This window comes from Oncorhynchus mykiss, chromosome 18, assembly GCF_013265735.2.
Source record: "Oncorhynchus mykiss isolate Arlee chromosome 18, USDA_OmykA_1.1, whole genome shotgun sequence".
In the NCBI taxonomy this organism is placed as follows: domain Eukaryota; kingdom Metazoa; phylum Chordata; class Actinopteri; order Salmoniformes; family Salmonidae; genus Oncorhynchus; species Oncorhynchus mykiss.
The window spans coordinates 7030542-7042689 of NC_048582.1; the positions used below are offsets into that span (position 1 = coordinate 7030542).

A 12148-nucleotide genomic window follows, 5' to 3' on the forward strand; every position below is an offset into this window, starting at 1 on the left:
CCACTGCCGGCCACTGGGCTTCCTGTCACTACCATATTTGGAGGTGAGTGGAAACGCCAACCGGATGCTTCAGATGTATACATCTGGTGAAACATCATTGTTCTATCTGTGGACTAACCTAGAAAACAGAGGCAGTGGTTCCCAAAAGCTCAACATCTACAACTGTTACGTTGTAGGAAATACCCCAGACTAGGTCTGGCAACAGGCAAATGAACAGATACAAACTAGTCCCTGCTGCTATTCTGGGGTTGCTACATCCCACAGGTTCATAACTTGGAATGATGAATGATGGATTGTATGTATGTGTGTGTGTGTGTGTGTGTGTGTGTGTGTGTGTGTGTGTGTGTGTGTGTGTGTGTGTGTGTGTGCGCGTGTGTGTGTGTGTGTGTGTGTGTGTGTGCGTGTGTGTGTGTGTGTGTGTGTGTGTGTGTGTGTGTGTGCGCGTGTGTGTGTGTGTGTGTGTGTGCGTTGGTGTGACAGAGTGAGAGAGAGCGAAAGAGAGACAGTGAGACACAGAGAGTGAGAGAGAGAGAGAGAGAGAGAGAGAGAGAGAGATAGAGAGAGAGCTGGTGTGCGATGAAACTGCGTCTCTAAATCGCAGTGACGCTAAAGCAAAGCAAAACAGCATTCCTATAGCCTGCTCTGTCAGCCTCCCACTCCTGCATCACCATGTAATGTAGGCAGCCTATGTAGGCTATGCCATGTATCGATCACGATGTCTAGCAACACACGGCTTTACCAAAACCTGATTCCATTCTCATGGCAAATGAGATGTTATGTCTGTGATATAACAGAATGACAGAAGGACATCTGGATAATAAGCTCGTATAATTGTCATCAGGTTGACTGTAAGCTATGCCTGCCTGTGCAGTCTATGGAAAAAAAAGCTCGATCTGCACTGACTGAATAACACCATGTCCATGAAAATGATGCTGTGGTGTGATGGTGGAGACAGAACAGAACAACAGCATACTAAACGGGGAAAACACATTTAACGGTTAAACGATCCAATACTCACTCAGTCAGATCTTTGAAACGGATAAAACGATTCCACCTGCATCATCCTTTAACGAAGTGTCGGATGCAGCTAGCCTCAACGGTAACTAATATTAACCTGCACCGTGTTCTATACTCAGCCTACTGCTGGTTAAAGCTGCAACCGCATCCTTCTGACTGGCGTCAGTTTAGACCAATAGAAAGGCGAGAAGGGTCATTCCACCTACACCCTTTTTCTCTTAACCTATGAGGGTAGAGTAAGTGTAAAACATTGTCCAAAAGGCGGGATTTTATTTAGGTTCGAGCTGTCTCTCTAGTGACGGTCTGTCCTGCTTTGACAGTGCTGAAAGTCTTAGAGCCATGCAGGCTATTTGATCCTATTCTACTCTATTATTTAACTTAGCCTAGTTATTTACGGTTCATAATGCTATGTCATGGTATTTATTCTGTCACATAATTAGTTTAAATGCAAGAAAAGGTGAAATCAGGAAATAATTGAATATTAAAACCATCTCTAAATTATTTGTCTGTAATTATTTCAATGCTCATTCTATGGAAATGAGCTAACAAAGCCCAAAACAGTCTGAAACCATTAGGCTACCTGTGGCATCTCCTTCTATTCTATTGTATTCTATTCATAATTCATGCTAATGAGGCAAGTAAAAGATACTATGAGTTTCTATCTATTCGTCGTTCGTTTTATAATAAACTCTGTGACAAAATAGTAGACTCTCATTCTCACCCTCTCTAACTCTCTCTCTCTCTCTCTCTCTCTCTCTCGGCTAATATAGATCCTTTGCCATAGCATATGTTTTTCATAGCATTTTCCTATATATTTGTACATATTTTTTATTCAGATTCAATTGATGTATATTCCTTCTACTATGCAAAAAAGTACCACTAGTCTATTGTAGTTTCGTTTCCTTATAAATATATTTAGTAAATATGGTTAATTTCACAGAAAGATATTCTGTATTTTATAGAATCTATGAATAAATTCCCCTTATTATAAAACCTACAGTGGAAAACATAAATTGCAGCTTGCTGTTGGACATGCGCGTGGTGTAGAACACGGAATATGGCGGCCTGCATCTGATGGCAAATGAAGGATCTGACGCGAATACCTTCTCGAAACTGTGAGTACTACATTGTGTGTATTTCATGATAACTTCCAGATATAGTTTAAGGAATTTTCGCTCTCATCTAAGCCTACGGGTTTATGTAGGCTGTGTACAAACACTGAGAGAGCAGAGATTAAACGTAAACAATGAGTACTACGCCATGAGCTCGGTGTGTATTTTTCATGGCACATTTTGGCTCTTGTAACATATTCCCTGGACTCTACTGCTGCACAGTGGGCGCTATTGGTGTTTACGATGGTCAATTTCTTTCAGAGAAAGAGATCATAATAATAATAATAATTGTGGAGATATGATCGAGGCACATGCTCCATTTCTAAATCGTAGTATTAGTTCCTAGCTGACATCATTGACAGGAACAGAGAGAATGATGAAAAAGGGAAAAGGAAACGCATCACACGCCGATGTTTTATTTATTCAATTGATTGCCAACACACGTTAGTATGTTTTTATGTATACTTTATTGTTTTATTTACACTAGGCTTGCCGTATTTCCCCAAAAACTTATTTGCACAGGGTTGTCTTTGAAAAACAATGAGTCAATCAATAGGTTTTTCTTTATCTAAGAGAATGCTTAACAGTTGTCTATGTATGTACCCATTTTTGCAATATATATTAATGAATTAAATAAGTATTAACGAAAGATAAACTAAGGGCATATTTTTCTAATTTCTAAACTGCTGTTAGCCTCTTCGGTTAACGCCCACTTCTGAGGAGTGCAGCCACTCGATGTGGACACGCCCCCTACATTCGTTTTACTCGGACACCATTCACCTCATATCATGTTATACAATGTATCAAATAGAGATTTTATGGTGTAACAGCAAGGGTTCTTAAAGAGTAGGTAACAAACGTAACCACATGTAACATACGGATTTGCGTTAGTATACACATGAAAAATCCCAATGCAAAGTTCTTTTCGGGAATTATTACATAAAACAGATCAGAATTTCCAAAGAATGCCGAAGTCGTGTCGGGAAAGGTTTTTCAAGGGTGTGATGTAATATGGAAGACCCTGCAAGCCAACCTATTCCCTAAAATGTAAACTCCTAAAGGAATAACTTCAAATGTTTAACTTCAAATTAAACCAAATCGTTGGCACTCATGATTACTGGCTTCAATTACTTTCAGCCAACTTACAAGCAAGTAAGTTTATTTTTTACAAATAAACTTGCAAGGTTGCTAGCCAACTAACCTAACATTAGCCCTAATGGCCTGCTAAGGTTAGCCTTATTAGCCTGCTAACATTAGCCCTACTAGCCTGCTACTGTTAGCCCTATCAGCCAGTAGCTATCAACACATAGCTTACAGCTACATTAAAGTAAACCAAAGTCTTGGAAATATATAACACCATACAACCAGTTATCAATGAATGTTAGCTATATGCAGTTATCATAGCCAGCAAGCTAACCAGCCAGCTAAAGGTAGCTATTTAGCCAACTAGCTATTAGCCTAGCCAGCCTAGCCAACCACCACGGTTATGGTCGGCAAGCTAGAGCTCTCCTACTGGAGACCAGCTAGAACACAACTAACACGTAACTGCATATGAAAAGCAAAGAGAACGCAGAGACTGACATATTGATAGTTGGGGGCCCATCCGATGCAAACACTTTTAAAAGAGTGCAAGCTGAGTTAGCTACCGAAGAGAGGAGAGACGGGCGCTTCATCGGGCCGAAATCCAAAATAGATTTCAGATGTCCGTCAACTAGCGCGCTAGCACTAATCCAAGGTTGGAAAAGTTGCAAAACTCCCATAGCCTACTTCACAGAGAACATGCCAAAAAGTTGAAAAAACAAAAAGGAGAACAGACAAGGTATTACACAATTACAGCAAGCAGGTGTGAGTTTCTCTGTCGTTTGGAGCCCACGGCAAGAAGGCACCGGTGCCTGCTTGCTAAAAGGTTCCCACCTAGATAACACAGCCCACCGAGATAACACAGCCCACCTAGATAACACAGCCCACCTAGATAACACAGCCCACCTAGATAACACAGCCCACCGAGATAACACAGCCCACCGAGATAACACAGCCCACCGAGATAACACAGCCCACCTAGATAACACAGCCCACCTAGATAACACAGCCACAGTTGTGGAAAAGTACCAAATTGTCATACTTGAGTAAAAGTCAAAATACCTTAATAGAAAATGACTCAAGTGAAAGTCACCCAGTAAAATACTACTTGAGTAAAAGTCTAAAATAATTTGGTTTTAAGTATCAAAATTAAAAGTATAAATCATTTCAAATTCCTTATATTAAGCAAACTAGACGGCACTATTTCTTCGTTTTTTTATTTTAAATTTATGATTAGCCAGGAACACACTCCAACACTCTGACATAATTTACAAACAAAGCATGTGTGTTTAGTGAGAGTCTGCCAGATCAGAAGGCAGTAGGGATGACCAGGGATGTTCTCTTGATAAGTGCATGAATTGGACCATTTTCCTGTCTTGCTAAGCATTAAAAATGTAACAAATACTTTTGGGTGGCAGGGAAAATGTATGGAGTAAAAAGTACAATATTTTCTTTAGGAATGTATTGAAGTAAAAGTTGTCAAAAATATAAATAGAAAAGTACAGATAGCCCAAAAAAGTACTTAAGCAGTACTTAAGTATTTTTACTTAAGTACATTACACCACTGCACAGCCACAAAGTCAGTGAAAAGCATGAGGTGTGGCTAACGTTAGCCGGCTTGGGCTGAATTCGCTAGCATAGAGTAGCTCCTCCATATGACGTTGAGAAATTGTGGGTAGTTTAGAAGTTATCCGGAAATAAGTTAATAAATATGTAATAACCCAAAAACATGACTATGTTTGTACTGATAGGTAACCAGATCGGAACTACAACTACGTTACTAAGTCTTTGGCCGTGCTGTGTTCTTACCGTGGTGAGTAAAAACTAATGCTTGCTACCCTTTTAAACTTTTTCAGCTCGAGACCCAAATGAGAAATTGATGGTCCTCCTGTGACCCAAATCGTCCTCCAACAACCCAAACTAATAATACATAGTGTGTAATAATAGATATAAAGTGGGAAGTATTCACCCCTTGGCATTTCTCCTATTTTGTTGCCATACAACCTGGAATTAAAATGGATTTTTGAAACATTTGATTAAAACAACATGCCTACCACTTTGTAGATTCAAAATGTTTTTTTTATTGTGAAACAAACAAGAAATAAGACAAAAAACAGAACTTAAGGGTGCATAACTATTCACCCCCCCCCCCCCCCCCCCCCAACGTCAATACTTTGTAGAGCCACCTTTTGCAGCAATCACAGCTGCAAGTCTCTTGAGGTATGTCTCTATACGCTTGGCACATCTAACGACTGGGATTTTTGCCCATTCTTCAAGGCAAAACTGCTCCAGCTCCTTCAGGTTGGATGGGTTCCGCTGGTGTACAGCAATATTTAAGTCATACCACAGATTCTCAATTGGATTGAGGTCTGGGCTTTTACCAGGCCATTCCAAGACATGTAAATGTTACCCCCTAAACTATTCGAGTGTTGCTTTAGCAGTATGCTTAGGTTCATTGTCCTGCTGGAAGGTGAACCTCCATCCCAGTCTCAAATCTCTGGAAGACTGAAACAGGTTTCTCTCAACAATTTCCCTGTATTTAGCACCATCCATCATTCCTTCAATTCTGACCAGTTGACCATGTAATTGGTTGCACCAGATCTTATTTAGGGGCTTCATAGCAAAGTGGGTGAATACATACGCACACACCACTTTTCATTTTTTAATTTTTTAAATTTTTTTTAAACAAACTATTTTTTTTAAAATTACTTCAACAATTTGGACTATTTTGTGTATGTCTATTACATGAAATCCAATTTAAAATCCATTTAAATTACAGGTTGTAAAGCAAACTAAATAGGAAAAATACCAAGGGGGTTGTCACGACTTCCGCCCGAAGTCGTCTCCTCTCCTTGTTCGGTCGGCGTTCGGCGGTCGACGTCACCGGCTTTCTAGCCATCGCCGATCCACTTTTCATTTTCCATTTGTTCTGTCTTTGTCTTATCACACCTGGCTTCACTCAATCAATGACTTGTTTATTATTTAACCCTCTGTTCCCCATGTTGTATTTATGAGTGATTGTTTATTGTATTTTCGGTCCGTCATTGTGTGCTCGTGATGTTACTTTGTACATTTGTCATTTTGAGTAAAAGTACGTTGATTACTCATATTTGCTGTCCTGCGCCTGACTCTCTACACCAGCTACACACACGACCCTTACAGGGGATGAATACTTTTGCAAGGCACTGTATTCTCACGACTCACCCCTGACATTCCCAGGGCCCCCTTTGGGACCCTACCCATAGTTTAAGAAACCCTATGTTACAGGTTAGTAAAAATAGGACATTTCCTTCCCATGACAACAAAAACTGAACAATATAATAATAATCCCTGAGTGGTGTTTGTCATATTATTAATCTACTAAATGAAAGAAGTGTATATCAGTACTGTACTGTTTATGATGGACTACTGGTATAGCCTTCCCTTTATGTACTGTTTATGATGGACTACTGGTATAGCCTTCCCTTTATGTACTGTTTATGATGGACTACTGGTATAGCCTTCCCTTTATGTACTGTTTATGATGGACTACTGGTATAGCCTTCCCTTTATGTACTGTTTATGATGGACTACTGGTATAGCCTTCCCTTTATGTACTGTTTATGATGGACTACTGGTATAGCCATCCCTTTATGTACTGTTTATGATGGACTACTGGTATAGCCTTCCCTTTATGTACTGTTTATGATGGACTACTGGTATAGCCTTCCCTTTATGTACTGTTTATGATGGACTACTGGTATAGCCTTCCCTTTATGTACTGTTTATGATGGACTACAGGTATAGCCTTCCCTTTATGTACTGTGTATGATGGACTACTGGTATAGCCTTCCCTTTATGTACTGTGTATGATGGACTACTGGTATAGCCTTCCCTTTATGTACTGTTTATGATGGACTACTGGTATAGCCTTCCCTTTATGTACTGTTTATGATGGACTACTGGTATAGCCTTCCCTTTATGTACTGTGTATGATGGACTACAGGTATAGCCTTCCCTTTATGTACTGTTTATGATGGACTACTGGTATAGCCTTCCCTTTATGTACTGTTTATGATGGACTACTGGTATAGCCTTCCCGTTATGTACTGTTTATGATGGACTACTGGTATAGCCTTCCCTTTATGTACTGTGTATGATGGACTACTGGTATAGCCTTCCCTTTATGTACTGTTTATGATGGACTACTGGTATAGCCTTCCCTTTATGTACTGTTTATGATGGACTACTGGTATAGCCTTCCCTTTATGTACTGTTTATGATGGACTACTGGTATAGCCTTCCCTTTATGTACTGTTTATGATGGACTACTGGTATAGCCTTCCCTTTATGTACTGTTTATGATGGACTACTGGTATAGCCTTCCCGTTATGTACTGTTTATGATGGACTACTGGTATAGCCTTCCCTTTATGTACTGTTTATGATGGACTACTGGTATAGCCTTCCCTTTATGTACTGTTTATGATGGACTACTGGTATAGCCTTCCCTTTATGTACTGTGTATGATGGACTACTGGTATAGCCTTCCCTTTATGTACTGTTTATGATGGACTACTGGTATAGCCTTCCCTTTATGTACTGTTTATGATGGACTACTGGTATAGCCTTCCCTTTATGTACTGTTTATGATGGACTACTGGTATAGCCTTCCCTTTATGTACTGTTTATGATGGACTACAGGTATAGCCTTCCCTTTATGTACTGTTTATGATGGACTACTGGTATAGCCATCCCTTTATGTACTGTTTATGATGGACTACTGGTATAGCCTTCCCGTTATGTACTGTTTATGATGGACTACTGGTATAGCCTTCCCTTTATGTACTGTTTATGATGGACTACTGGTATAGCCTTCCCTTTATGTACTGTTTATGATGGACTACTGGTATAGCCTTCCCTTTATGTACTGTGTATGATGGACTACTGGTATAGCCTTCCCTTTATGTACTGTTTATGATGGACTACTGGTATAGCCTTCCCGTTATGTACTGTTTATGATGGACTACTGGTATAGCCTTCCCTTTATGTACTGTTTATGATGGACTACAGGTATAGCCTTCCCTTTATACATTATAACCTTTTAATAGGATGTTAAAGTGTCAGTATTATTTAGTATGGTATTATTATTAAGTATGGTATTATTTAGTATGGTATTATTATTTAGTATGGTATTATTATTGTCAGTAGTATTTAGTATGGTATTATTTAGTATGGTATTATTATTTAGTATGGTATTATTATTGTTTAGTATGGTATTATTCAGTATGGTATTATTTAGTATGGTATTATTATTGTCAGTATTATTTAGTATGGTATTATTGAGTATGGTATTATTTAATATGGTGGTATTATTTAGTATGGTATTATTAATTTCAGTATTATTTAGTATGGTATTATTATTTTTTAGTATGGTATTATTTAGTATGGTATTATTAATGTCAGTATTATTTAGTATGGTATTATTATTGTCAGTATTATTTAGTATGGTATTATTGTTGTCAGTATTATTTAGTATGGTATTATTAATTTCAGTAGTATTTAGTATGGTATTATTATTGTCAGTATTATTTAGTATGGTATTATTTAGTATGGTATTATTATTGTCAGTATTATTTAGTATGGTATTATTGTTGTCAGTATTATTTAGTATGGTATTATTAATTTCAGTAGTATTTAGTATGGTATTATTATTGTCAGTATTATTTAGTATGGTATTATTATTTAGTATGGTATTATTAATTTCAGTAGTATTTAGTATGGTATTATTGTTGTCAGTATTATTTAGTATGGTATTATTAATTTCAGTAGTATGTAGTATGGTATTATTAATTTCAGTAATATTTAGTATGGTATTATTAATTTCAGTAATATTTAGTATGGTATTATTAATTTCAGTAATATTTAGTATGGTATTATTAATTTCAGTATTATTTAGTATGGTATTATTATTGTCAGAATTATTTAGTATGGTATTATTAATTTCAGTAGTATTTAGTATGGTATTATTAATTTCAGTAATATTTAGTATGGTATTATTAATTTCAGTAATATTTAGTATGGTATTATTAATTTCAGTAATATTTAGTATGGTATTATTAATTTCAGTATTATTTAGTATGGTATTATTATTGTCAGAATTATTTAGTATGGTATTATTATTGTCAGAATTATTTAGTATTGTATTATTATTGTCAGAATTATTTAGTATGGTATTATTATTGTCAGTATTAATTAGTATGGTATTATTATTGTCAGTATTATTTAGTATGGTATTATTAATTTCAGTAGTATTTAGTATGGTATTATTAATTTCAGTAGTATTTAGTATGGTATTATTCTTGTCAGAATTATTTAGTATGGTATTATTATTGTCAGTATTAATTAGTATGGTATTATTATTGTCAGTATTATTTAGTATGGTATTATTATTGTCAGTGTTAATTAGTATGGTATTATTAATTTCAGTAGTATTTAGTATGGTATTATTAATTTCAGTAATATTTAGTATGGCATTATTGAAGGTATTATTTAGTATGGTATTATTATTGTGGTTCCACCCCCAAGCTAAGGAACAGTGTCAGATGCTCTCTCTGACCCTCCAAGATGCATGGACATTACACACAGATATTACTATATATATTATTTTGGTTTAGGAACAGGTGATCTCCTCCTGGGCATTTCCATTTTAAAAAGGACCCATGAGCGCCAACATGTGAAGTTCATAGTAGCATGTCAAATGAAAGCTAAGAGTCTATATATGTATTTTATTCTTTTAAATGAAGGCATATATACATTATTCAACCATTTTCCATCCTATAAATGTGTAATAATCAAAGGCTTTGATTTCTGGTCAAACAGATGGAAAAAGGTCTTAGAAAACATCTATCAGGAAAAAGGTCTTAGAAAACATCTATCAGGAAGAAGGTCTTAGAAAACATCTATCAGGAAAAAGGTCTTAGAAAACATCTATCAGGAAGAAGTATTAGAAATACATCAAAACACAGTCATGTTGAAGTAAAGACCCCTGCCAACTAATATCAACACCTAGATTTACTTTTGGAGACTTGCCTTCTGTACATTTAAGAAACATTGCCTTGTGCCCTTCCCACTGGGCACAGATGTTAGTTCAACCTCTAGTTTTGATTTACATTTGGTTGAGTTGTCAACTAACATGAATTCAACTAAAAATGTAGGTTCAAAGTTGGGTAAAAAAAACAAAATGGTGGTAACTTTTTGCAGATCTAATCAGTTTTCCACGCTGATTCAACGTCATCACTTAATTATAACGTTTTTAAAAATGACGTGAACAATGTTGAGGAAACCAACTTTTGCCTGGTGGGTTCTAATTCCGTTACCAAAAACCCACATCTTTTAAGATAAAAGTTCACAACGGAATTACCAAAACATCTGTAACGGAATTACTGCAATTGAATTGGCTACAATGGTAAATCCTAGTAGTCACTAAACAGTTGACACCTGCTAATGTCATTCCTTCCTCTGGTTTACTGTTGTTAAGCTCATTACTCTCTTCTGCCATCTGGTGGTCAAAGCAAGACAGTGACGACCAAGATAACATTTCTCTCTCTCTCCAGTTAATTCCATCTCTCCTTACTGATACCTACCTACTAGGGCTGGGAATTACCAGGGACCTTACCAAAATACTGTTAACAGATCCACTTCACCTACTGTAGTTCAACAACCAACTTTTTTTTAAATTTTTTACTCAAGTTGTGATGTCATAGGCATAGCTGACACCCCATTCTTTCTGCAGACATCTTTGAATCTTAATTCGGAGCAGATATTTAAGAGTTTTGGAAAACATGGTCGCATAAAAAACTGAGGGAGATTTTACCATAAGTCTGTTTCATTTTAAAGTGAAAAGTTGGAGTCAAAGTGTAATTCCGTTATTGTGGAATTGCCCTCCTCTAGTAATAAGGAACCAGACCTAACTAAAACACTAGCACTTCCTCTCCTGTTGTAAAGTGGGGACATCTCCACTCCTTTCTGTCCTGGGGGCGTGGCCCTCCTGAATGGAACGTGGCCTCGACCAGTGAGCAGACACACATCGTCTGTCTGTTAATGAGAGGTTCTGGAATCCTTTTCATGTTAGAGTTCTTGACTCCCCCAGACAGACTCCCCCAGATGTACATGGCTTAATGGCCTTTTACGGAGGCTAGGAATCTTTATGGCTGGGGCAAGCTCAATGAGATCCACATCTAAGAAGGGGAGGGAGGAAGGAAGGGAGCGAGAGAGAGAGAGAGAGGGGCTGGGAAGAGAGGGGCTGGGGAGAGGGACAGAGAGCTGTTACACTGCAAAACCTAAACCTGACATTTTTGTTGGCTCAGGAGAGATGTTGATAGAGAGAGAATTTCTTCATCTTTTTCCATCACATGGATTTCATTGGGACTTCACTGGTTAGATGGATGTTTTCTCACCTTGAGCGTCCTCTTTGGTGATTGGTTTCATCTTGACAATGTAAGATATCCGTAGAACCAGAGTGGTCTAGGCTCCATTGCTCATTGTTACCTACCTAAAAACAGACTTATCCAGTTGGCTCTGTGGGCACATTTCCTTTCCTGCCTATGTGCTATTGTTTTGTAACTTGCACTGGGAGAATGATTTGATTGGATGTGCATGTGCACTACATTTCGAACAGGTTCTTATTGTTAGACAACATCAGTTATTATTCTGTCTGTCTGGGGGCTTCAGTCTTCAGCCTGGGTCATGTTATTATTCTGTCTGTCTGGGGGCTTCAGTCTTCAGCCTGGGTCATGATATTATTCTGTCTGTCTGGGGGCTTCAGTCTTCAGCCTGGGTCATGTTATTATTCTGTCTGTCTGGAGGCTTCAGTCTTCAGCCTGGGTCATGTTATTATTCTGTCTGTCTGGGGGCTTCAGTCTTCAGCCTGGGTCATGTTATTATTCTGTCTGTCTGGGG

The 12148-nt window shown here is 37.6% G+C and overlaps 2 protein-coding genes across 8 annotated transcripts in view; one reads left to right on the plus strand and one right to left on the minus strand.

Annotated features, from left to right (window-relative positions):
* The window catches only part of LOC118936564 (cyclin-dependent kinase-like 5), a 61847-nt gene extending 60660 nt beyond the window's left edge, over positions 1–1187 (minus strand). For both annotated transcript variants that reach the window (XM_036951504.1, XM_036951503.1), the window contains exon 1: positions 1019–1187. The gene's annotated coding sequence lies outside the window, so the exon portion shown is untranslated. The remainder of the gene's footprint in view (positions 1–1018) is intronic.
* Positions 1188–2036: 849 nt separating this feature from the next.
* LOC110513752 (polycomb protein SCMH1) overlaps positions 2037–12148 on the plus strand; it is a 69662-nt gene continuing 59550 nt past the window's right edge. For 4 of the 6 annotated variants that reach the window (XM_036951525.1, XM_036951526.1, XM_036951529.1 and 1 more), the window contains exons 1-2: positions 2037–2132; positions 4961–5022. The gene's annotated coding sequence lies outside the window, so the exon portion shown is untranslated. Of the gene's footprint in view, positions 2133–4960; positions 5023–11533; positions 11687–12148 lie in introns of those variants that run through there. The other 2 variants (XM_036951527.1, XM_036951528.1) reach the window with 2 other exon arrangements.